Source organism: Labeo rohita, chromosome 23, assembly GCF_022985175.1.
Source record: "Labeo rohita strain BAU-BD-2019 chromosome 23, IGBB_LRoh.1.0, whole genome shotgun sequence".
NCBI lineage: Eukaryota > Metazoa > Chordata > Actinopteri > Cypriniformes > Cyprinidae > Labeo > Labeo rohita.
The window spans coordinates 24,122,704-24,150,095 of NC_066891.1; the positions used below are offsets into that span (position 1 = coordinate 24,122,704).

The following is a 27,392-nucleotide window of genomic DNA, read 5'->3' on the forward strand; positions in this document are numbered from 1 at the left end:
CTTTCCAACCCGTTTCTCTTATTGCACTGTTTTTCCTTCTGGAGCATCAGTGAGCGTTTGAACCTTCTGTAAGATTGAAATTCAATAATGTAAAAATATTATTAATCACAGTGATTTGTTATTTACAATTTTGTATAAAAAAAATTTCACTATCAACTGTATAAAATAATGTAATATAGCCATGTAAAATTGCTAGTTGTTTTGCTACACAAGTAACATGTCATGATGGTAACACTGGCATGTTGCTTAGTGTTGTTTTTGATAGAGAGTTAAAATCACACAAACTCTGGGTGTGTTGAGTCTATGGTATGTGTCTGTGAGCCACACCTGCTTTTCTTCTGAAGGCTTATTTTCTGAAGAACCTGCAGGTTGAGCTATGATCATATATTGCTGTTTTAATCACCATGGGGACACCACAGGATCACTGATTTGATTTAGTGTGTGAGTGAGCGAGTGCCAGCCGACTGAAGCTGATTCACTATAGAGCCGTAGTCACGCTAAGGTGTGGTGAGGTCTTTCCCCGGAGCGTTGTCATCCTGAGGTTACACGGCTTGTTTTTGTAAGCAGGTGAATCTTATAACACAATAACACTCAGAGAGGTGTGCGTCTTTATCCATGAGGGACGGTGGGTGGTATGATGTTGGTAATGTCATTAGTAGTTGTGCTCCTGAGAAGCCAGAAATAATCCAGAGCGGTGGTGCATGGCAACATCTAATCCACAGAAAACCGATTCCCTCAACCTTGAAAGTCTTTCTAAAGCTGCTCTCTGCTCCGTGTTTCGCACACACGCAGTTTCAGTAACCAGTAGAAACCACCGTGCTTCCCTACTGTTACTTTTCTAAATAGGTCCACTTGCTCCAGGCATGTGGAAGGTGTATTACTTTAAGCGCATGTCCGGAATTTATAATAAGTCTTTCATCCGCATCTGGTCCTTACTGAGGCATTGTTACTGTGTTTTGGCAATTTGAAACCCATTTTTCTATTCAGTGGGTTTACAGAGTATGAGAGAGGGAGGTTCAGATTTACAGGGTTTTTCTTCAGTGGCGCTGAGTAAAGAATAATTGTGTGTTTTTTCTGAACTAAAATCCATTTTTGCCTCTTCTTTGCAGAAGTTGCCAAGGCAGAAATGAAAAAGGGAAATTAATAAAAAAAAAAAAAACAGGATATAAACAGCAGGTAAGAATTGTAATTGAGTTGGCAGTGTGTGTTCAGTCACATGGTAGGTTTGATTTAACAGTATTTAACAAGTTTTACAGAACTGTACTGGTGAGCAGAATCAGAAATGAACCTTTCCAGGAGTGTTTTTACCCTTATAAGGACAATTTTTATAATTACCTTAATAAATCTATCTGTAGCCGCTATCTGTATCTGTCTTTTATGTTTACCAATTACTTCAATCAATCAAACAAAAAAATCTAAATTTTATTGTCACCAATAAAAGAAAAACATCAACAAGCCATCTTTACATTGCAAAGGTAGAACAGAAGCTGAATCTGACATGGCATTTTCAGTGGTGACTAATCTAAACACCTCTGAGGTTATTGCATGCACACAGCATAAACACAGCATGTGTGACTGGTTATAATGCTCAAGTTTGCAAAATAACACATTAAAGAAATCTGACACAACATGAGCAAAACTAAATGTAAATGTAAAAAGACAATTTTCCATTGTCAAACGAAGACTATTTATAGTGCTGGGGTAACGCGGGTAATCAGATTACTTTTTTCAAGTAACTAGTAATGCATTCCTTTTAAAGTTCTCCTATTATGCCATTTTAAACGTTGCAAATATTGTTTTATTAGTCTTCTAAAACAAGTTTACATGTATGTAAGGTCAAAAAACACTTTAGTTTTCTCCAATAATAGATTTAATTTGACCTCATTTCTAAATGATTCGTACGAAGCAGTTCGAAGAATCAGTCTCTCTAAACCCCTTCTTTCCGTGAGCCCTCATTGCTGTGCCTTGCGTGCAAGTGGTGCGCTCCATTGTGCATGAGCTTTGGTTGACATAGAAACAAACCGCAAGCAATTGAAATGAATGGGTTTCATAGCGCAGCGCTTTCCGCATTCGGTGTGAAAGCCGCTTCATTCATTTCTCCAACTAATGAGACAGACAGTCAGTCAAGCTGCATCAATCACAACTTTTAAACAACAGAACTACAAAGCGTGAGTTAGCCGGTTAGCAATGTGCAGGGTTGTTACACAACATAACATACACGACTATGTATTTTGAACGATCGCTAAACGATTCGATTTTGGAAGTGAATATAAAACAAATTTGCTCTCACAGAGTAGCATACAGCGTCTTCTCGACATGACGTAAACCACATGGAAATTTTACTGTGTTTGTGTGCGGGCAAGTTGTTTGCGACGTAGAACGTGGCCGGACATTATGCAAATGTGTTACTTTGTGACGTATAGCCGTAACAGAATTAGATTTGAATTCTTGACGACTTGTTCAAGCGATTGTGAGCGGCTCTTTTTCACTGTCGACTTCACAACTTTGCAGATAGTTTATAGGTCATATTTGAAAAGGCATATGGATATGGGCAAAGAGGCAGGACGTGGGTGGAGCTAAGGTGCCTGGTTGCAGAAACCATGTCCGCCTAGTACGACATAGCAGTGGTAATCCACCTGTCACTCAAGCGGCCATGCCCTAATTATACAGAACTTTAAGGCTTAATATAATTAAAATGTATGAGTTGCAAAAAAATCCACCCACCTCGCAGTTCAAATCAAGTCACCGTTATTTATATAATGCTTTTAACAATACAGATTTTGACAGTATTAAATAGGAAATAGTGCATCAATAATGCAAAAGGACAACAGTAAACACTCAATTTTCAGTTAAAGGCAGTTCATCATTAAGTTCAGTGATGTCATCATTAGCTCAGCTCAGTTCAGTTCAAATAGTATACGATGGAAATTAAGTATCCCCAACTAAGAAAGCGAGAGGCAACAACGGCAACGAACCAAAACTCCATCGGTGACAGAAATGGAGAAAAAAAATCTTGGGAGAAACCAGGCTCAGTTAGGGGGCCAGTTCTCCTCTGGCCAGACGAACCAGCAGTTTGTTCCATGTTGCAGAAAAGTCTGAATGTGCAGAGGACTCATCTGGTTCCCGTGGTCTTGCGGCGGTGGCCGTCTAGGTGACGAGGTCCTCACTGGGGATCCGTCTCTGGAGCTCATCTAGTTGACGTGGTCTCCGCTGACATTCAGGGCTGTAGAAGTCATCTCTAGGTGCTGATCCACCATGTGGGCTGGGTACGGACTGGATCCGGCAGGCTGCAGGGACCATCTGATCTGGATACATATTGGATCTGGTGTTTACGGTGACAGTTGTCATGAGGGGCTAAATTACTTCCTGATCTCATGACAAAAACATACCTGTGGGAACTTTTTTGCAAAACGCAAGTACATACCAATAAGTACATATCACTGCAGTTTCCAGTAGAAATGAACAGTAGAGGTGGTAAAACAGCGAGCACTTGTAATCGTTTTCATACACAATTATGATTACAGCTCCATTATGTTTTGGTTTCCAGACATAACACACTTGCTCGGTGTAGCTCAGGGGGCACAGAAATGGACTTAGGATGTGGAATCCTTGGGTACGAATCCAGTGAAAAACATGACTCACAATTAGGGCTGCCCTTGACTAAAGATTTTTCTGGTCTTAAGCATTTTTAAGCATTAGTTTTAAGCATTAGTCGACTATTAATCGCACGTTTATTAATAAACCATATAAATTGTAATAATGAGCCTTTAATTGCCTACATAGCCTAATAAGTACTCAAGTGCAAGCAAAAAAAGCTTGCCACATTATGAATGTATCTGGAACAAACACCAATGAGATTGCATTAACATTTTAATCATTTATTGAAAAACTAGCGCTTTCTTTGTTTTCAGCTTAAGAGATGAAGTTGGCGACACTGACTCGTCGTCTCCGCAGTAGTGATGCACCTGTATGCACATTTCATATGGATTGCTAATCTGAGAATATTTGTTTTCTATTTGAATTGCTTCATTTGAAAGTAGTCATTTCACTCTCTATAGATGTATTTCTCATGTCTGTAAGCAGTATACATGGTGTTTTGAAGTTGCATGCTTAGTTCACAGAGACCAAGACAGCAGAAAGTGCACCCTGTTTGCTTTAATTATTTTACAAAAGCGCAATGTTTCATTGTTATTCTGAGTGCACACAAATACACATAGAGTCTTTACAGATTAAAAGGAGTATTTTAAGAGCAAGTGAGCACACCGGCGCCTCCATCTGTCATGCCGTAAGCATGCGACTGTTCAGCTTTCACACTCCACACAGACACTTCAATAGTGCACAGTTTTCTAAGTTAACATTAGATTGTTACTACATAAATATTTCAGATAAAAAAGCCATTTTTGAGGTTGATTAATGATAGGTGAGCATTTGGATGGCCTGCCCGATGTACTATTTTACCACATAGACCAGCCGTTAATGATCTATCCGTCATGGACTGCGTGACTTTGCCACTTCCTATGGAATTTTTTTTCTGTGACTAAGCGACTAATAAAATTTTGGTCGACCAAACTTCTTCTCATTGACTAACAGTTAGTCGACAATAAGGAGCAGCCTTATACTCACGATGAAAGAGCTAAAATTGCATTTTAATGTCAGATTTGCTTTCATTCATACTATCAAATAGATTTAAGTGTAGTGACGATATTATTCATGGATTCATGGAGCATTAGAATTATAGTGCCACTCAAAGGACATTTCAAGTCAGAACTGTGGTGACACATACAAAACCAAAGCTATAGGGGTGGGGCTATGGGATTGGCTCCCTTTTTGGAAGTGGCCAGTCAATGAATTGCAGTTTAAGTCACTTCCGTGTTGGATTCGAGAGAGAGGCCAGAAGGTTGTTGCTTGGTTTTAACGTTTCTCTCAGTGCAGTGCCTTGCCCCATAGACTTTAATTATACATGAATTACTGCAAACATGTTTGTTTTTATAATCTGAAGGACAAGTCTAAATTATTTTCTGCAGTAATCGACAACATGCCACAGATGCTGTCAATAAAGCTTAAGTTGTATTGAACCCGGGACGTTCCTTCAAGGGGATGCGCTGTTCTCGCACCACTGAGTGGCACTGATCCTGCCAACAGGACCATCAAATGCCCTGTTATCCCAGCAGGGAAAAAGAGATTGCCTTCTTCGATTGACAGCTTCTCTCCAGTATTTTTTTTTTCTTTTTCCACCTTTGCTTTACTTTGTTTTCTTTTGCTGTTTTTCTCTTCCGCTGTGTTTTTTGTAGCTTGAAAATCCCTGGTCACTATGTACTTTCATTGTATGGAAAAGAGCAGCATGAACATGAGAGATGCACCTTAAATCTACAGAAAATTGTAGATATGGATGAACTAATAACTGTTTTATATGTCATGGCCCATAACTGATTAATGGCTTTACAAAATCTTGTTTTAATATAATATAATTTAATATAACAATATTTAACAAATATTTTTTAAACATAAGAGTATAAAATAAAAATCATATTATATTTTTATATTAAGTTTTAGTCATTTTAATTTGTGCTTTTGTTATTTGTATGTATTTTTGTGGTAACAGTAAGGTCCATTAGTTAACATTAGTTAACGAACCAAGAATGAACAATACTTCTACAGCATTTATTAATCTTAGTTAATGTTAATTTCAGCATTTACTAATGCATTATTAAAATCATAAGTTGTTTGTTAACATTAGTTAATACACTGTGAACTAACATGAATAATGAATGACTGTATTTTTATTAACTAACGTTAAACCAAGATTGATAAATAGTGTAATAAATGTTGTTCATTGTTCATTCATGTTAATTAATGCATTAACTAATGTTAACAATTCACCTTATTGTAAAGTGTTACCATTTTTGTTTATATGTCTATTTAGCTTAATATTCATTTCAGTTTTAGTTTTAGTAATGTTAATGCTTAAACCTATAAACTTATTTTATTTCACTTGGTTGCAACTTTTCAAATTTTTAAGTTTTTCATCTTGTTTTTATATTGAATTTTTATTTTAGTTTATTTCAATTTTAATTGTAGTAACTGGCTAAAGGTTAAATTTAATAAAAATTAGTGTTTTTAAAAATTATATAAATAGAGAAAATGCACATTTACTTATCTAATATCGACAGATATAATAAATAAAAAATCTATGGTATCAATTCTTTATCCCTTGCGAATGTTCTTTTAAACTTTCACAGACGAAAGGAGGTCAGATACGTTTGAATGACAAGAGAGCGAGTAAATGATGACAGAATTTTAATCATTTGTCTCAAGGCTTGTAGATTTTTTTGTTTTGTTTTTAGTTGTTTTTAGTGAAAAATGTCTCACTGAAAGACTGCCGTCTCTCTTTTTTTAAACTATGAACTATTTTGGAAGTGGGTGTCAGCACACAAATGAAGGTGTGGAATCATCCTCATTTAGGAAATCAGAGGAAGTAGAGAGAATTCAAAGGCAGACAGAGAGTCAGAGAGACAAAAAGTGATATAGTACGTTGTCGCTTGCTAACACGGGTGTTATCGTGGAGTCTGTTTCACACGTTGTGTTTATTCTTGCTTTCTAGACTGAGCTGCTCTCACCTCGTGCATTATGCATGTAGCCGGACGCTGTTAGACAGGGAAACGTGGCGGTAAATGTGATTCAACGAGTTCGTGTGATTCAGTGAGTTCGCCACAGGCACATTTCTGTATGGCGAGATTCCTCATGGGTGCCACTTTCCTTTCAGGTATACGAGTTCATTTTTGGTGTTAATGGACAGGAAAGTGGACACTGGCCCAGGATCGGTATTTTAAAGCTGTTTGAGTAATATTTCACAGATCTTATTTGCCGCATAAGTGGATAAAAAGGGATGTTCGAGCTTTAGGGTTGATTTGCCCTCTACAAATCAAATAGCTCTGTAAGACACATTGGACGCATAAAGATGTTTGAATGGCTGTCTGGGGATTGCTGTATAAAATATAGCGGTAATGCAGCCCACAATAGGATGGCTGGAAATTGATGTGTGTGTGTGTGTGTGATGTTTTATTCTCATTAGTCTATTCGGTAGCAGATGGTCTGACATTTGTCTCTTACTTGCAAATCAGCACAGATGTTCAACACACAATTAGCTCCAACAATAAAACTCAGAAATACATTGGCTACATCACAATTACAGAAATTCAGCACCGGTATAATGCGTGTCATAATCAAAAATCTGAATCTTTTTGATTATATTGTGTGGGGGTTTTGGGCATGCGAATAAATTATGTTTTGTATGGTTTGTGGCGTAATGAGAAAGCAAACAATACCTCAAATCATGCGGCTGGATGAGTAAATGTGCTTTTACTTTTCTAAATGATTGGGCTCATGAATTTTTGCCAGGCGAACAATAAAACGGCTGAAATAATCCCGTAGATTTATACCTGAAATTAATATTTAGGGCTCACAATATCCCCGGTATAAAACTATGCCAAACTATGGACTTGGCAACACTGTTGGGCTTGGACTGTTTTGAAATGGACCAGTAAACAACCACTCAAAGCACCCTACAAACCGCCTAGCAACATGTTAGAAAACGCATAGCAACACCCTGGCAACCGTTTTTTTCTTATTATGATTATGTTAAAAAATGTGTGTGTGTATTTATTTATGTATGCAATAATGCTTTGTGGTCTTCAAATCTGACTGAATGAATGAATGACCGCATTTATATAGCGCTTTCATTGTGTATTGCTATACACCCAAAGCGCTTTACAATCATATGGGGGGATCTCTCCTCAACCACCGGCTGAGAGCCTTTTCCAGCAGTGCAGTATTCTAGTGATAACAGAACTCCAACCATTTCACTGTTTGTATCACTCTGTTTGCAGTATTTCAGCGAGTGTCTAAATTAACTTTATAAAGAAACGAATAGAAATATAACCACATTCCTATTAAAACCAAAACTGAGCTATTTTAATGGATGCAACAGTGTAATGGTAAAGAGAGAGAAAAGAGACTCGGGCTCCAGTCGGACTCAGGCTGGTAATTTTGATGAGCCGTCGGACAAGGGTTAGGAAAGCTTGTTGCGAACAAATTTATACAACAAATGTTTGTTTAATATTTATCGTTCTTAATTTGGCTACTTTCTTATTTAACTGTATAATTTCTTTGATATTTACTTTAGTGTTTTGTAGGCTGAAATAAACATGCACGTTTGTTATGTTTCAAAATTATATATAAGTATATATATATATATATATATAACGAAAGCTTATTGTATTATTGTATTAAAAGCTCACTGTATTCTTTAGAGTATTATGAGAAAGAGATGGACTGAGTAGGGCTGTGACAGTGGCAGATTTTTTCCACCGCGGTGGTAATGGACCAACTACCGTCACAGCCCTACTCAGTCCACATCTCTCTCTCATAATACTCTAAATAACACAGTGAGCTTTTAATACAATAATACAATAAGCTTTCAATGAAGCAACTCAACATTCGTTCATTACTAGTTCTAAAGTGAAGTTTTTGAATTAGGTTTATTGTTAGGCTTGGGCTTAGCTGGAATGGAATGGAATCGCGTCGCTTTGTCGCTGCGTGTCGCTTGTAGTGTGAACGGGGCTTAAGACTGCACGCTTTCACGACCGCCAGCAACTGCACACTTTCACACCCGAAACACACAACCCGTTGAGTGTATGCTCTTCTTTTGTTTCCTTTTTAACAACCGCCTAAAATTAAATGATGATAACGTGAGGCAAGCGTACGGCAGGCGGAATTCATTGAGGGATTTGACATAGTTGTTTAAAAATTTAGGCTTTTATATACATGCACATACATAGGTTTTTTTCTTACCATCTTTTGGGGGTATTTTGCTTTTAGACTAGTTGACTAGTCGGATACAAAACTTTTGTTTAAACGACTATCCATTATGGTCATGATTTGGGCTGTACTAATCGGTCGGACCGGGAAAAACATTTGGAGTACTATAGACTGACAAAAAGTTATAACAAATCAAAGAGAAGAGTAAGAAAAAAACTTTGTGAGGAACAAAGTTCAAAAGGCATCTGTGGTTGGCCAAACTGAACCAGGATTTTGACAATATTCATGTTTGTTTTCTATCATTTCCGGTCGGGTAGATGAAATATTAGGCTAATATCTTAATTAATACTGCTCGTACGTATCTTTACCACCTATTAACTTCAGGTGATCAAAATATTGCACTCTTTCCTGCTTACTGAGTCCTTCTCTATATGATTTAGCAGCTTCAACACGTTTTTCAGTGGTTCAGACAGCATAAATTAGCTGAACAACATATTCAGTAGTATATTAAGCATGCAGTCTATGCTGTTGTTTACATCCGAGTATCGCCAATATGGCCGCGCATCAAATAACTGACCAAATTGTGACGTAAGTGCAAACCCTCTATATATAACCATGCTGTGGCTACCTACGGCAGATATACAGCCATATTTAACTGTTACTCATGTGATATTGCTCATAGACTGTAATAACTTTGATATCAAACAATAACTGATATGTTGTGTATCCTTATTGTCAGCTGATGTCTTCGTAACAGGATCTATGGGTGGGCAGCATACGGAAACTGAATTTTCACATTAGGCAAACTGAAAAGAAAATGTTACTTCGCCTACTATATATTATTTATGGAGAACTAGTATTACAGGTGTACTATATATTCAGCTTTCTGTGGGAGAGTGGAGAGAAAAAAATAGACAGAGAGAGTAGGAAGAGAGCGGAAGCGGCAAAATAAAAGAAAGCCTGTCACCTCATCATATGCGGAGTTCACTAAGACCCACTTTGAATCTGCACATAAAGATGTTTCCTCTCTCCCTGTTCTGTCATCATTAAAACTCCATCCTAGTGAAGGACTGGAGAGGTGCTGATGTGTGCGTGTGGCTTCACAGTTTCCTCTGCATGTGTGGATTCACTAGCCAATGCGACATGACTTCCTAGTTTGCGTACGTACACTTGTCTTTGTGTGACTTTGCCTGCCTCTATCTGAGCGTGTGCGTGTCCTTGCCTTTCCTCCGCGTGTCCTGTTTGATTTATCCTCGGTGGAGGGGCTTTGATGACTCCCTTCTGATCTGTTTGGTTGAAAAATAAGAGAAATTGCGCCATTGCTCTCTATACTTGAGTAAAAGAGAGGGAAAAATGGGACACGGGGGGACTGCGCACATGAACGCACACACCGTTCAGGGCCGGGCGTGTGTGCTTTACTGCTGTTGTTGAAACTCATTTACTAATGTATGTTTCATCCTGTATGCATGGGTGGAAAGCGTTTTTATATTTATAGCTCTGTTAAAATTCATATGACGGGGCGAAACGAGTTGCCACTGATTGCAGAGTCTTGAAATTTTGTCTGGATATAGAAAGTGGTAATTAGTCTGAAGACGTCCTCTAACTTTCCAAGCATTAGTTAGCGTCAGTAATGGTGGTCTTACCTTACATTATGCTCTTGAAATAGTAACAAATGCTTGACAGCTGGATCCGTCATATTCTTCTACAATGAAAAGAAATTTGGTGTAGAAACAGAATTAATTCAGAAATTGTTCACAATTCATTTCAAAGAAGCAGCAAGTAAGACATGAAATTAAAACGTGAAATTAAACATGAAATTTTAATATAGAAAGACTGAAATAGTGTTTTCTTGTAGTTTGTACTCCAGTAATCTTTGTTTTATTCACAACTTTGCAAAATCCTTTTACAGTTTGTACAGATCATTATGTAGTTTTACATAATTTTGAAACATCTTTGTAAGTTTTATTTATTTTATTTTGTATATTACTTTATTTTTAATGTACTGTTTTATTTTACTTTTTATTTTATTGTATCTTTTACTTTGTTGTATTTTATTTTACTTTTTATTTTACTTTATTGTTTTTTATTTTATTGTATTTTATTTTACTTTTTGTTGTTTTTTATTTTATTGTATTTTATTTTTATTTTATTTTGTTTTTTTGTTTTTTATTTTATTTTATTGTATTTTTATTGTATTTTTATTTTATGTCATTTCAATTTCAGTTTAATTTAATTTAATTTTGTTTTGTTTTTGTTGCATTTTATTTTATTTTATTTTATAGTTTTTTTATTTTTTTTTTTGTTGTATTTTATTTTTTATTTTATTGTTTTTAAATAAAATAAAATAATTTATTGTATTGTATTTTTATTTTATTTCATTTTAATTGTTATTGTATTTTATTTTTGTCATTTTATCGTATTTTATTTTATTTTATTGTTTTTATTTTATTTTATTGTTTTTTAAATTTTATTTTATTGTATTTTATTCTACTCTACTTTTCTGTATTTTATTTTTTATTGTATTGTATTGTATTGTATTTTTATTTTATTTTATATTTAATTTAATTTGTATTGCTTTTTGTTGTATTTTATTTTATATTTTCTTCCATTTTATTGTTTATTTTATAGTATTTTATTGTATTGTATTTTTATTTCATTTATTTATTTATTTTATTTTTATTGTTTTTTTATTGTATTGTATTTTATTTTATTTTAATTTTATTTTATTGTATTATATTTGTATTGTGTTGTTTTTATTTATTTTATTTTATTTTATTTTACCCATACATGACATGGAAACAAGATACTGTGGACTGGCCACATCTTACTAATTCCCTAGTTTTAGTTAAATTGCGGGCATGAAAGGAACAAAATCAGGAATTCATAAACTGTGGGAAGTAATTCTTAATTTGTGATTGCGATTTGACTAAAATAAGGAAACAAATTAATAAAACATGGCCACAAAATTATAAATTGTGAAACGCTGGGAACAAATTCTTAATTTGTGGCCTCATTATCTTTTTTCTTCCACATGTCATGTGAACTTGTACTTAAAAAAACATATTCACAACATATTTGTATTGTAATAAATGGTATTATAAAAAAAAAAAAAACAATTGAATCAGTTCTAAGCAAAGTTTTGTTTGGCAGTTAGACTGGAAAGTAAGCAGCATGTTGAAATCATAATTAACAAAAAATGAGTTTTTATTTCTCAATCATGCAAAAAAATACTTTCAGAACATGCTCATTTGTCAATCTTCATAATTCTGATTGCGTATGCAGATACTAACACAATTTTGTTTTTGTTTCTCCTCAGTGTATGTGGTTTGTGCATCTCCACTGGTTGTCTGGACGAGCAGTCGTCTCCTCTTTGTCAGGTAAGCGATCGAACGCTCTCCTCCAGTGAGCTGTGGTCTCTCCATCTCTGCACAGTTGAGTGTTACTCTTTCATCCTCCTAAACACTGTCCGTCAAACTCCAACAAACTTTTGAAATGAGAACCATCAAACAGACACTCGCACACTTCTCGTATTTCGAACCACACAGATACTCTCCTGTCTAGTAGAGAGTCTCTAATGACTTGTAAGGAAGCTGTGGGGCATCTGAGGTCTGCTTTTCTTGCTCTTCGATGACCCTTGTTGTGTCTTCATGCTGTTGCCTGGATACTAGGGCCGTAGAGGTGGCCGTGACCGAGAGGGAAATGAAATGGCCAGTGCTAATGGCTATCAGGAGACAAGCTTCAAAGCCTCCAGGGCCCAATCTGACAAGTGTAAACAACTTTCTCATAAACATGAAAAACAACATCTCCTCACAAAACCGTCCTCTGCTTTCTAAGTGACTGAACTAGACACAAAAAATCTCTGTTGCAGAATTTAGACCATTTTTCAGTATTTACTATGTACTGAAGCACTTCTATGAGGCGCATTCACTGCAGTTTTAAGAGATTGTTCTCTCTTGTTAACATTAATTTTCCTTTAGTAGGTGCATTTTTCAGAGCGGTACATGGTGTACATCCCTCCCCTCCGTATGGTGCAGCATCCCACTTAACGCTGCCTGCCAAACATGGTGGGGGGTGGATTAACAACACCGTACATTAGACTATAGGTCAAGATAATCAAGAAAGTAAATTAACAAATTAAATGCAATCAAATGGTCCAGCTACCGGTTTATTTATTCTGTAGTCTGATGGTGTTTTCCTTGTAATTTTCTAGTTAAAGCAACTACTCCCACATATAAAAACAATGTGTAGGATACACTGTTTATTAATGAACTGATATTACTACACACATATACAGCATATATGTGTGCAATAAGCAGTGTTGGGAGTAACGCATTACAGGTAACATGAGTTATGTAATCAGATTGCTTTTTTCCAGTAATTAGTAAAGTAATGCATTACTTTTAAATTTACAGGAAAAACTAAATTTGTCAAATAAGTAACGCAAGTTACATTGTTTTCCCATTTATTGAGTGACACTCTCCCTTGTTGAGAGAAATTGGGAGTGATGTACAGAGGCAGAGGCACTTCCTTTAGCCTAAGTCTTATTAATTTTACCTTTGGTGTGAAAGGGACTTTACGGTTGCCAAAAATATAACTCATATAATGTTTTTTTTATTAAAAACAAATAAGCAAGCCCAGCCCAGGTGACAGTAAGTAATGCAAACGTAGTGTAATTTTTTACTTTACATAAAAAGTAATTAACCCTCTGGTATTGTTTGGTCATTTTAGACTGGAAAAAAAAAATGTTTTGAATTTTCAAAAATCTCTACTTCATTGGAATGGTACGAAACTTAATGACTTTTATGGCAGATGCTATGTAACCACAAAAAAAAAGTTGTGAATTTGATTAGAAAAAGCTAAATTGTTACAAAAAAGTAGTCACACTTGTGTTGTTCCTGGTCAATAATGGAAATGATTAGCAAATACACAAAAATATGAAAATACAGAGATTTTTTTGTGCACAGCAATGAAGGGGTGACTCTAAAATAAAAACACTCTAAAATAGACACACTACACCCCCACAGACACATGTACAGTGGCATGTGAAAATTTGGGAAGCTTTTAGATTTTAACAAAATAAGAGCGATCATACAAAATGCATATTTTTTATCTAGTAAAGTGGCTTTCAAACCGGTCCTGCGAGCACCGCACGTCCTGATTTTGCTGAGTTAGATGTGTGCTGATGAAGGTTTAACATTGTTTAAATGGTTAACATTCAAGCTGTTCTTTTTCATCAGTAGTATTATTTGTTATCTGAATTTTGTGAACGGGAGTTCCTCTTTTGCTTTGCTATAAGCCAGGCTTTGGATGCTTTCGCTTTCGAAATTTGCAATCTTGTCACGTGTTACAGGAAAAGATAATTGTCTGTTTTCCTTACATCTATAGACCTTTCACTTTTTAAGACTAAAACAAAAGATGGATTCATTGTTATACTTCAGTCTAGCGTCCTGCTACTGCCAATACATACACTGATACGATGCTGTGAGTATTTAAGACATACGGCTACTGCATGAATAGCATATAATAACCTATTGCAGATCTATACAGGTGGAGCTGGGGAGGTGGAGGGTTTCAGAGTATCTCTGAAAACACGCTTGAAATGCTCCAGTGATTGCTGACCAGCCATTTAAATGTAAAGCAGGAAGCTCATTGGCTGCTTATGCAACATAGTTTAATGTTGTGAATATCATCAGTTTGCATTAACAATCCATCATCCTGTGCCATCAAGAGTTTTATAACAGAATTTGGAATGTATAAATATACACACATACAAATGAACAGGCAGTCTTTCCTGCCCATACATCCTGCTTTTAAGTACAGGAGTATTTGTTGCTCTATTGCAATCCAGTGATGGCATGTGAAAAGTGATTAAGCTACTTTCTGTATTCTGTGTTATTTCTCACTTTCTCTCCTGTTACTGTAAATATCTGTCCTGTTCACTTTGTTTCACACATATACGCGCACATCTGAGTCAAATGACTGTGGAAAAACTCCCACCAAAGTTGCCCTCAGAGTGAATCAGTGTGAACAGAAAGGTGAGAAGGACAATATTTATTTTAAAACCACTTTTATAAGCGTTGTGTAGGTTGTTGATCCGGTGGTCTTGTGAAGTAGGATGTTGGAGAAGGTCTGCGAAGCACACTTCATTTAACAGAAAGCATGTTCTCAGTTGTCATATAGCCATTTTAAAATCTTTGGTCACTATTAATGCAGTAACCCAGAAATCAGTTTATTTTCTGCATCGAGACGCTGTCAGTTTGAAATCACAATGCAAGCCTGCTTATATGAACTACATGGCAACCCTTGCACAGTGTGTAATTTCAGCACAGCTAATACAGCTCAACATCTTCCCTCGAAGATCAACACAGATGTGGGCTTGTGTACATAACTGCCTAAACCCTAATTACCATAATTACATGTATGAGGCACAGTCGCGGTTCAATTGTACAACAAGCAGTGTAAATGGACGGGAAAATACAGGCTATTTGTTTAATTCCCTCTTTTGTTGCTGTTTCTTGAACGGATAGCCGGACGAATCTTAGTCTCTAGTATTAGACCAAAGCCATTAGTCTAAACGAGATAACCTCTGCTCTTTGTTTCTCTTTTCTATGCAAACCTTTGCACAAAAATGGAGGGATGTTTTAAACAAGGCTGTGTTTTATGCCCAATTGGATTGGTTTGAGGGAAGCTGTTCAAAATGGCAGTTTTCCCAAAAGGCAAACCATCTGTTCATTCAGATCTTAGTGTAATCATCATCTCTTTATCTTATTCTGAAGCATAGAGGGTAGATAAAGAGGAAGGCAGGGAGTGTTTAACCAAAAAAAGAAGATATCGCTCCATCCGTTTGCCCATAACCAGCCTCCCCTTCTGCTTTATTAAACATCAGGCCATCTGTTAATATTGATTCTTTATTAAAACAATGCAGCCCCTACAGTTAATTGAGTGTGAATAATCTGAATAATCCAATGTGGAGGGGTTTTGTGGTTTAATTCATAAAACTGCACGGCACATTGCACTCGGTGTTCTCACATACGGTAATCCCCATCAGATCTCTGAGGCCGTTATATAAATTTCATAATCTCTTTCATAGTTTATGAAAGCCAGCGGGAGGTCGGCCTGGCCTCATGGGCCGTCCTGAAACACAGGTTATGAAAATCCGAAAGGCAGGAGGTTTTACAAAGAAGAGAAAACAGACAACTGCAAATTAATTCAGTGCTTTGGTGTTGCAGTGGTCTGGTTTTAGTGGAAATCTTTTATTTGGAAATTATTCAGAATAATTCCTTTTCAATTTAAAACACATTTCATAGTGTAATAGGGTCGTTATTGTTGTGCATTTTGAGCGTATCTGGATTGTCGTCAAGTTTTTGTCCTCCAAAGAGGTGGTGAGGTAAAGAAAACAGAGAGAAAAAATGAGGTAGGAAGTGGTAGGAAGTCACTAGAATGACAGGAAGAACTTGGACCGCATGGCACACCCTGGTAAAGACATCCATCAAAAGATGTAACGCTGTGCTGTTGTTATTCCTGTTATTGTTTTCTTTCATATAATGTATTAAAAGTCATGTTTGGAACTGTAATAGAAAGTGACCTTCCCTCAAAACCACAGGGATATGGAAACAATAGCCTGTTTAGTGGGGAAAAACTTATGTATCCAGGAGAAATTCTATTTAAAGTTGCTTGTTCCCTGACCTCTGACCCCATTTCCAGTAAAAAAAAAAACTTTTTTCTGGTAATCATGACTTAATCACAGTGTGACATGTCATAATACAAATTTATAGCTTGCCATTTGACTGTATATTACGCATTTCCTCTATATCTCACAGTTGTGTTGTGTTATCTAAAAAAGGTTCATTGTCTTTTGTTTATAGACATGCATGAAGCATAGCTTACACAGAAGTCACTTTGAAACCAAGCTGCTTTCATTTGGTTAACGTGGCAAAATTTGCTTGTGGAAATTGCATGGATTTGTATTAACATTTTTTGTATTTAATTACATTTTTTTTGTATTTAATTTACTTTTTGTATTTCATATTTCCCACCATTGACTGAATTTTCTGTCATTTATGAGAAAATGTTTCCACGCCTTTAACGGAATTTTCCGTCATTTGAGACAACATTTCTCCACCTTTGACAGAATTTTCCATCATTTGAGACAACGCTTTCCCAACATTGATGGAATTTTCTGTCATTCATGAGATAGCACTTCCGCACCATTGACAAAATTTTCCAACATTTGAGACAATGCTTCCCCACCATTGACGGGATTTTCCGTCATTTATGAGATAGCGCTTCCTCACCGTTGACAGATTTTTCCGTCATTAATGAGACGCTTCCCCCCCTTTGATGGAAGTTTCCATCATTTATGAGACAGCACTTCCTCACGTTTGACAGATTTTTCTGTCATTAATGAGACACTTCCCCCCTTTGACGCAATTTTCCTTTATTTCCCTGCTATTGACAGAATTTTTCATCATTTGAGACAACGCTTTCCCACCATTGACAGAATTTTCCTTCATTAATGAGACAACGCTTCCCTACTTTTGACAGATTTTTTGTCATTTATGAGACCACATTTTTCCCGCCTTTGACAGAATTTTCCACCATTTGTGAGACAACACTTTCCTGCCTTTGACAGCATTTTCTGCCATTTATGAGACAACACTTTCCCGCCTTTGACAATTTTTTGTCATTTTGGAGACAGCACTTTCCTGCCTTTGACAGAATTTTCCGTCATTTATGAGACAGCACTTCCCCGCCTTTGATAGATTTTTCCTTCATTAATGGAACAACACTTCCCCACCTCTGACAGAATTTTCCGTCATTTATGAGACAACGCTTCCCCGCCTTTGACAGAATTGTCCGCCATTTATGGGAAAACGCTTCCCCAACTTTGACAGATTTTTCCGTCATTAATGAGACAATGCTTCCCTACCTTTGACGAAATTTTACGCCATTTATGAGACAGCACTTCCCCGCAATTGACTGATTTTTCTGCGAAATACAGCTACAAAGAAGCAGAAACAAGTGAACAAATCTCTCTTTTCAAAAGTGTGGCTTGTTTATTCCACATTTATATTTCAGATATTTTTGTCTACAGTAACCTGTTGGAAGATTGAACAGCCTGTCGATTCATCTGATCCTCTTCCATCCCTGCTGATAAAAAATAGACAGAGAGTGAGAGAGAGAGTCATTGATTTTGTCACCTAACTCATTCTCAATGATTTGTCAGTGGGAGACACTAAGCTTTGTCAATAAAAGGCCACACACTGTTCCAGAAATGCCACCGTGGCGACATTCTAGATGATTACCGTGAATCTGTCCCTGCAGAAATGCATTATGGATCAGCCACGTGAGGCTTATTCCTACTCATGTGTCTCCAGTGTTTGGCAGTTATTAGTTTAACTACATTTCTCAGTAGTGAGGTGGGAGTGTTGCTGCTCTGAAGATGTTTTTCTGATTTAGTATCAAGGCAGTCTTATCAAATACAACATTGTATTTTCTCTGACAATATTTTTGCAATCAAACAAATGTCTGTTGGCAGTTAATGACTTTCAATGAAATCACTCATTTGAATCAGTTCTTTTTAATGACTCAGACAGAATACAAACTATGACTAAGTGTTGTGAATATGTGTTCCCTAATCTAACGTGTTACCTTACTTTCTTGTAAAATATTCTCCAATATTCTTTTTCAGCATACTTTAGGTGATCAGATTCAACTCTAATGTTGCTACTAACCACTTACAGACATCTGGCAGTGTATAAAGAAGGGTGACGGCATGACTTGAAGACATATGGCCAGCCGTAAACCCTGTGTTTGTGTCTATTTTGTGTCTCGTCTTGTGTGTGTGCAGGGCCAATTAAGTTTGGAATATTTATTTTACAAATTCTTCTCAGACTGTTCTGTTCTTAGAGCTTCATATTGACTCGAAGCCCAGAGTGATAACGAGAGAAAGAACGAGTGAGGAAACAGAGGCAGAGAAGTTAGAGAGGGCTACATGAGCAGAATGTGCACTCTGTTGTTGTCAAGGTACTAAATATAAGCCTTTCAAGTGTCTGCGAGTATGTGGGCGTGCATGAGTGTATGTGCTCGCAGGCAAAAATCTCCCACAAAACCCTTCTTTCTATCTCCTGCTGATAACATAATTGTTTAATAGATTTAAGTAGCGATAAAGGGTCTCGACTGTAGGCTAATGAAGTAGCAAGGAACTTCAGTTAAGTGCCTGTAATCTGCTATGCCTGTTGCAGGAAATGCTAAACTCTTTAGAGCAGAGATCGCACAGATAGGTGTGTGCTACTGTAACAGCTTGCTGAATTTAGCAACAGTGTGTGTGGGAGTTGGGAAAATATTTAAAATGCAAGGTTAATGTGTCCATAAATCAATTAACATTTTATGCCAAGTGTGAGCTTTTAAGCTTGGTTGATTGGTGCTGAAAATGATTGCTTCTAATCTAGTAAGAACTGTTTTGAAATAGCTTGGATCTGTTTGTAATGTGTTTTCAATAAGCACGAACACTGTTTTTATTGAGAAAGGCTGTGAGATGTGATGAAATCAAAATTCTGATTTCGTTATGAATCATTTCAGACTGATAAGGTTTAACATGCTGTTAATATTTCATAACGATGTGGTTCTATATTCTGCTGCGTTTGCTTACCCAGAGATTCTTCTTTAATGTGTAGTGCTAAAAATACAGCTGCAGTAACATACAGCTGACATGCATACACACTTCCCATTAGTCAGACTGAGCTGTTGGCAGTTGACTTTGCTAGATATTCATTCGCTTTTCCATCCCTATATGTCCTCAGTTCTGCTGCTTTCGTTTACTTTCATCACATCATTTATTTTTCATCATAATTCCTTCGCGCTCCCTCTTAACCGCGAATATTGACAGATGGATGGATGAAGCGCTGAAAGAATTCATGGACGAGCAAATAGATGTGGGGAGGCAGCGGCACGTGTGCACATGTGCAGCCTGATGTGTTGCGTTTGGCTGTATTTCACACTCTCATCTTTGAGTATAATTTCACAGAATGAGAGCAAAAGCAAAAGATTCAGAATAATGCTTTGAGGAAAGCATCAAGCTGGGAAGTTACAGAGAAAAATGTGGGAAATGTTCACGCTTATCACATATGGATAGAGAGACAGAGACAGAGACAGAGATAGATAGATAGATAGATGGATAGATAGATAGATAGATAGATAGATAGATAGATAGATAGATAGATAGATAGATAGATAGATAGATAGATAAACATGGATGGCTGGATGGATGGACGGATAGATAGACAGACAGATAGACAGATGGACAAATAGAAATGGACAGACATGGATGGAGGGATGGATGGACAGACATGGATGGACGGATAGACAGATGGACAGACAGATGGACGAATAGAAATGGACAGACATGGATGGACAGACATGGACGGATGAATAGATAGACGTGGATGGCTGGATGGATGGACGGACGGCCTGACGGACGGGATAGTTAGACAGACAGACAGACAGATAGATAGATAGATAGATAGATAGATAGATAGATAGATAGATAGTAGGAATGCAACAATACACGGTTCAATACACACCTTGGATTTTTACCACGGTTTTCGGTTCGGTTCAGTTCGGTTCTGATAACTTGCCACATCAATGTGTTTTTTTTTTTTGTTTTTTTTTTATTTAATGTGTTTTTTTTTTTTTTTTTTTTCATCTAATTAACAAAAAAAAAAATCCTGAAAACACTGATGACATTCCAGCCAGGGAATCTCTAATATGGATAAAAGCATCACTATTGCTGTAACTGAATAAAAACAAGATATAACGTTAAACGTTTTAAATGGTGAAATGTAAGGACAATAAACACTCATCTGCAATAATATATGGTTTATCTGTGTTCTTTAAGCCATCTCGGGTATTTTCATAATGATTAAGTATATTTGTAAGCCATTGCTAATCGATGTGCAGTGTAGAATGTATTGTCTGCCTCATTCTATTATAAGAAGCCACATCAGATCACAAAAGGAAGTTATTTCAAACACTCGACTGCTGCTGTGAAGTAAAAATAAGTTATAATGTTCTCTTTTGTTGGACAACAAGTTTAGAAAGGCTTATCATTGCATTTCATTAGAAGGGAAGATGCTCTGCAAGTGTTGCTTTTTTAAATATAAACGGGGAGGCGTTTCCTCATCTCAGCATGTGAAATCGTGGGCACACATACAGCAAATTTCGAGAGAAATAACACAAGGAAATGATTTAAATGAAAAAACAAAACACTGCAATTCACAAGCGCGTAATGAACCGCGGATGTCGTACCGAACGGTTCGATATTATATTGAGTAATCAGTATATTATATTGTGACATCACTAGTAGATAGTAGATAGATAGATAGATAGATAGATAGACAGATGGACGAATAGAAATGAACAGACAGACAGATAGACAGATTGACGAACAGAAATGGACAGACATGGATGGACAGACATGGACGGATGAATAGACAGACGTGGATGGTTTGACAGACGGACGGACAGGCTGACATATGGAATAGTTAGACAGACAGACAGACAGACAGATGGATGAATAGAAATAGACAGACATGGACAGATGGATAGATGGACAGACAGACAGACAGACAGATAGATAGATAGATAGATAGATAGATGGACAGACAGACAGAGACAGACAGATAGATAGACAGATAGATAGAGATAGATAGATAGATAGATAGATAGATAGATAGATGATAGTTCGTTAGTTAGTTAGTTAGTTAGTTAGTAAGTAAATAAGTAAGTAAGCCGAACCCATGAAAAACCCCATGCCATTATCCCTTCTCCACCAAACTTTACAGCTGGCAAAATGCAGTCAGGCAGGTAATGTTCTCCTAGCATCTGCCAAACCCAGACTCACCCATCACTCAGACAGAAGTGTGATTCGTCACTTCACAGAACAGGTTTCCACTGCTCCAGAGTCCAGTGGTGACATGCTTTACACCACTATCTAACAGGGATGAAATTTCATAATTTGACCTTTTATTTACTGCAAAGGTGATGTCAAATCACAGTACCACGCCTGAATTTACTGAGCTCTTCAGAATGACCCATTTTCTTTCACAAAAGTAAATGCCGACTGCGGCAGGAGCTTGATTATATGTACCTGTGGTAGTATGTCTAACTGAAACATCAAAATTTAATAATTAAGAAGTGTGTCCCAATACTTTTGTCCAGATAGATAGATAGATAGATAGATATTTTTTATACTTATCTTTATACCTACACACTCACAGAAACACATATGGAATCGAGGGGGAAAAAAAGGTGGAAAATTACTCTGATGGGCCGCTAAAAAACCGAGACCTTTAAATTGCCATTTGAAGTGCTCACTTGCCATCCAGGAGAGAGTGATTCTGAAATCTAAGCGCTGAACTGACCCAAAGCATAACGGCACGGCGGAGAATGAGCTGTAATTATGGCTGGGCAATTTGCCGTGGTTAATGTGGGCCTCGGGCACAGGGGGTGAGAGAGAGAGGGATGATGGGTAACAGGATGTGATCATAGCTTTGTATCATGCAGAGGTCATCGAGGAGGCAATGACTGAATCACAGAGAGAGAGAGAGTTTTCTGAGTTAACCTGTTAACATTATCGAGCTCTTGTGTAACACCTTTGTGTCTGTTCTGGTTCTTGCGCCGTTAATCTGTCAGGTCAGACGTGAAAGCAAGTTCAAATCTAGCTCAACAGGTCGCTGGAACAAAAAAGAGGATCAGACCTGTTTTTACCACTACTTACATTCAACAAATGTGAATTATGGGTATTAAATATAAACCTCTTTCACCTCTTAAGCTTGTGAATCCTGTACAGAGTGATAAAACACATCTTATTCCAGTTAAAAGAGGACTTAATCTAAGCACTGCTGTCTCTCTGCGTTTCCACTAAAACATGCTAGATTTCCATGAACTGAGTGTAATCTCATGTAAAACGCACACACCATTGTGCTCTAGGACTGTAGGAAATGATTAACATGAAGATGCATGCTTATATCACCACAACATGAGTCACATCGCTTACAGTTTATCATTTTTAAGTGCTGTCGGTTTATTCGGAGGCAGTAGGAGGGCTTTGGACACTGTGTGGGATGAAGAAAGATAGATGGAGCATAGTTTGTACATGTTACTTTGCTGTACAAGTCTGCACATTTTTTTTTTTTGTGCTGTTATTGGGGAATATCATGTTTGGAATAGAATACTAGTGAGTATTTAAAAATAGTGTACATTATGCAACAACGAATGTATGAAATTGTTACATTCATTAGCATTTTGATTTAAATTTGATCAAATTAATGCTGTTCTACTGAACTTTCTATTCATAAAGGAATCCTGAAAAAAATACACCACCGTTTCGACAAAAATAAAGCAGGACAACTGTTTTCAACATTGATTGATAATAATATCAAATGTTTTTGACCGTCAAATCAGCATTTTAGAATGATTTAGGAAGGATCATGTGACCCTAAAGACTGAAATAATGGTGCTAAAAATTCAGCTTTGCATCACAGAAAGAAATTACATTTTAAAAAATATTCAAATAAACCAAGTTATTTTGAATTGCAATAATATTTCATAATATTCCTGGGTTTTTTTTTTACTGTATTTTAATTAGGGCTGTCACTCGATACATTTTTTTAATCTAATTAAGTAGATTCAATATCAATATCTTGAATTTTAGGGCAAAACTGCATTTATGGAGTTGTTGCCCTGCGTCATATTTGTCAGCAGTCAACTGTATGAAATATAAGATGATGTACAGATCTGGGTGTGGGGTCAACGCATTAACTGCGTTAAAATATTTTTATCACGTTATTTTTTCATAACTAATTAAGTTAACATGTTAAACTGACAGCCCTAATTTTAATATAATATAGTATAATAAAAATCCTTAGTAAGACTGAAAAGGTCCACTGGATCAACCCAGTCCTGATCTTCTTCCAGCCGTGATCTGTTTCCTCTTTGCCACACTGTTTTCTTTGCTTGGTGATGTGTTTGTCATGCTGCATTACTGTGTGATTGTCACTTTATCAGTTGTTTCTCTCTCTCCCTCTCCTTTATCTCTGTTCACACACATCTTTCCATCTATCAGGCCACACTTCTTTCTGTCTTCTTTCTCCTTCTAGACTGTGATATAATTACACAATCTGTCCTGCCAGAGTGGGACATTATTTTTTGGCCAATAGCTGATCTTGTAGTTGGTATGTGTATGTGTGTGTGTGTGTGTGTGTGTGTTTATAAGCGGACTACAGCCATATCATGCCATATTGCACTAGAATTAGTCTCAGAGGTGCACTACACACAGACACACACAATCTTATATGAACATGTTATATTCACACACATTCTGAGCTATTAAAACAGGCCGTTATTATAGCATGGGTTTTTGTATTTGAATCGAGCCATTAACTCTGCCTTTTAAAATTCAGAAGAAAATAAATCACAGTATAAAATAAATATATTGAAATATGAGATTGATGAGATTAAAAAGCGTGGGAGGAATATGAGGGGGTGTAACTGTGTTTACATTGTACTATGATTGGCTGATTGCTCTGTCAGCTGAGCCTGTCCTCCTTGTTTCAGAAGATCACTGCACGTCACAGCTCTTAAGTTCATCCTGGAGACTAGAGAGTGGAATGCTGGGATGTGTTTGTATAAATCAGTGTTATATTATGGTATATACTGTGTTCAAGACTTTATTCCTTTGTGTGTAGTAGAGCTTGGCAGATCTCCCTCGAGGTGTGATTGTGTTCTTGCATGCCTGAGTGACCCTGCAGTTACACACACACTCATACAAACACACACATGAGTGTCAGGCTGTGCCCTGTCGCCCGCTCCAGTGTGTCAGCTCTGCTCTGTTTCCCTGTCTTTCCTGACACATACGTACAATGTTTGCAACACTATGACACAACCACACATATACATTGTTTTGTTTCTGTTTGTTTGTGTTGTTTTGTTCTTCTTTGTTTTGTATGGTTTTTGTTTTGTTGTTTGGCGCTTTTTGTTTTGAATGGTTTTGTTTTTTTTCTTTTATTGTTTGGTGTTTTTGATTGGTTTTGTATTGTTTTGTTTTGTTGTTAGGCGTTTTACTTTTGTTTTGTTTTGTTTGGTGTGTTTTGAATGGTTTTGTTTTGTCGTTCGGTGTGTTTTTTTTTTTTTTTGTTGTTTGGTGCTTTTTGTTGTGAATAGTTTTGTTTGGCGTTTTTGTTTTGTTTTGTTGTTTGGCATTTTTGTTTTGTTGTTTGGTGATTTGTTGTTTAGTGTGTTTTTGTCTTCATTGTTTGTTTTGTGGTTTGGTGTGTTTTGTTTGTTTTGTTTTATTTGGTGTTTTTGTTTTGATTGGTTTGTTTTGTTTTTGGCGTGTTTTGTTTTATGTGGTGTTTTTGTTTTGAATGGTTTTGTTTTGTTGTTTAGTGTGTTTATGTTTGTTTTATTGTTTGATGTTTTTGTTTTGTTTTAAACGGTTTTGTTTTGTTGTTTGGATTGTTTTTGTTTGTTTTGTTTTATTGTTTGCTGTTTTTGTTTTGTTGTTTGGTGATTTGTTGTTTAGTGTGTTTTTGTCTTGATTGTTTGTTTTGTGGTTTTAGTGTGTTTTTGTTTTATTTTTTTTTTTTTTTTTTTTTTTTTTTTTTTTTTTTTTTTGATTGGTTTGTTTTGTTTTTGGCGTGTTTTGTTTTATGTGGTGTTTTTGTTTTGAATGGTTTTGTTTTGTTGTTTAGTGTTTTTGTTTGTTTTATTGTTTGGTGTTTTTGTTTTGTTTTGAATGGTTTTGTTTTGTTGTTTAGTGTGTTTGTGTTTGTTTTATTGTTTGGTGTTTTTGCTTTGTTTTAAATGGTTTTGTTTTGTTGTTTAGTGTGTTTTTGTTTGTTTTATTGTTTGGCATTTTTGTTTTGTTGTTTGGTGATTTGTTGTTCAGTTTATTTTTTGTTTAGTTTGCTTTATGTGGTGTTTTTGTTTTGTTCTGAATGGTTTTGATTTGTTGTTTGGAGTGTTTTTGTTTGTTTTGTTTTATTTGGTGTTTTTGTTTTGATTGGTTTGTTTTGTTTTAGTTTGGTGTGTTTTTGTTCTGAATGGTTTCTTTTTGTTGTTTGGTATTTTTTGCTTTGGTGTTTGGTGATTTTTTTTATTTTTTTGTTTTATTATAGTTATGGTATGTGCCTTTTTTGTACCCACAATGAGGTTTTGTCAGGTTTTTTCATTCCACAGAAGATATTTTCAGAAATCCAGAAAGAAAATGTCTGTTTTACAGGAAAAAACAAACCTGTCAACAAAGAGAATTTAGGAGGTTTTGTTTTTTCTTTCTTTCTTTTTCTCTTTCTTTCTTTCTTTCTTTCTTTCTTATTTTTTTTCTTTTTTTTCTTTCTTTTTCTTTCTCTTTTAAAGAGGGAAAACAAACCTGCCCACACACACAGAATTAAGGATGTTTACAGAGTGTCTGAGTCTGTCACTTTCCTCTCATTTCACTGGCACACAGGACTTTAAAGTTATTCAGTAAATCAACTGAACTGATCTCAGAGCTGTGTGAAATCTCAATGCTGTCTGTGTTTGTGCTGGACAGCTGCTCTGAGTGCAGTATTTGTTTTCCTGGGAACATTTTTAGACTCGCGACAGGATAAAAGGATCTGACCAGCTCTGCCGATGGTTCTTTGATGTCTGCCTTTGTTCTGCCCGCTGTGTGTGTGTGTTTGATGAGGAACTGATGTCTGTGTGTGAGCCTCTTACTGCACAGAGGTAGAAAGAAGCAGAAGCATCAGATTAGAAATGTGTGTACTGTTTGTGTGTGAGTAGTGTGTGTTTGTGTAGACTAGTTTGAAATTGATCTGTGGTTTTCATTTTTCCGCCAAGGGCATAGCCGTGATGTCGGAAAATTGAGGCAATTTCAAACTGGAATAGTATGAAAAGGAATCTGATTGATTTGTTCAAGGCTTGCACTGATATAATTTTTATTTTAGGCCTTTGTGCCGCTTTTCTTCGTAGCGATTGTGTTGAGAAGACAGGAAGTGATGAGAGAGGTTGAGGGAATGAGATCAGGAATGTGGGCTTGAAATTGCACAGCTGACATGAGTACTTAATATGTCAGAACCTGAAAATATCATGAGAAAAATACTTGACCGTTCAAACATGTTGCATTGAAAAGGTTTAATGCTTGATTTGTTACAGAGAGGAAGATCAGAACAAAATGATTTATTCATTCACAGATATTTTTGAAGGAAAAAAATCTGAAATTAAATGATTACCATGACTTTTTTTTCATCCAGATCAATATGTGCACTCATAATGAGATTATGTTTATAAAATAACAATCTCTTTATGTTAATTGTTTTTACTGAATAATTAGCATAAGTGATTAACATAGTGATATTATCTAATTATGAGAAAATGTCACAAAATGTCATAAAGTGCGAGGACAACTCTGCCTTTTTGGAAAATCCTTAAAGCTTTCGTTAAAAAAAGGCTTTAGACTTAGACTTCAGACTTCATGACTTTATTTCGAACATGTAAAAATAATAACAACAAAGTTTGTTATTTACAAAGTTTGTTAT

At 36.2% G+C, this 27,392-nt stretch overlaps 1 protein-coding gene across 5 annotated transcripts in view; it reads left to right on the forward strand.

The window, feature by feature from the left end:
- The window catches only part of sulf2b (sulfatase 2b), a 187,144-nt gene that overhangs the window by 56,931 nt on the left and 102,821 nt on the right, over positions 1 to 27,392 (forward strand). For all 5 annotated transcript variants that reach the window (XM_051096099.1, XM_051096103.1, XM_051096105.1 and 2 more), the window contains one exon: positions 12,134 to 12,194. The gene's annotated coding sequence lies outside the window, so the exon portion shown is untranslated. The remainder of the gene's footprint in view (positions 1 to 12,133; positions 12,195 to 27,392) is intronic.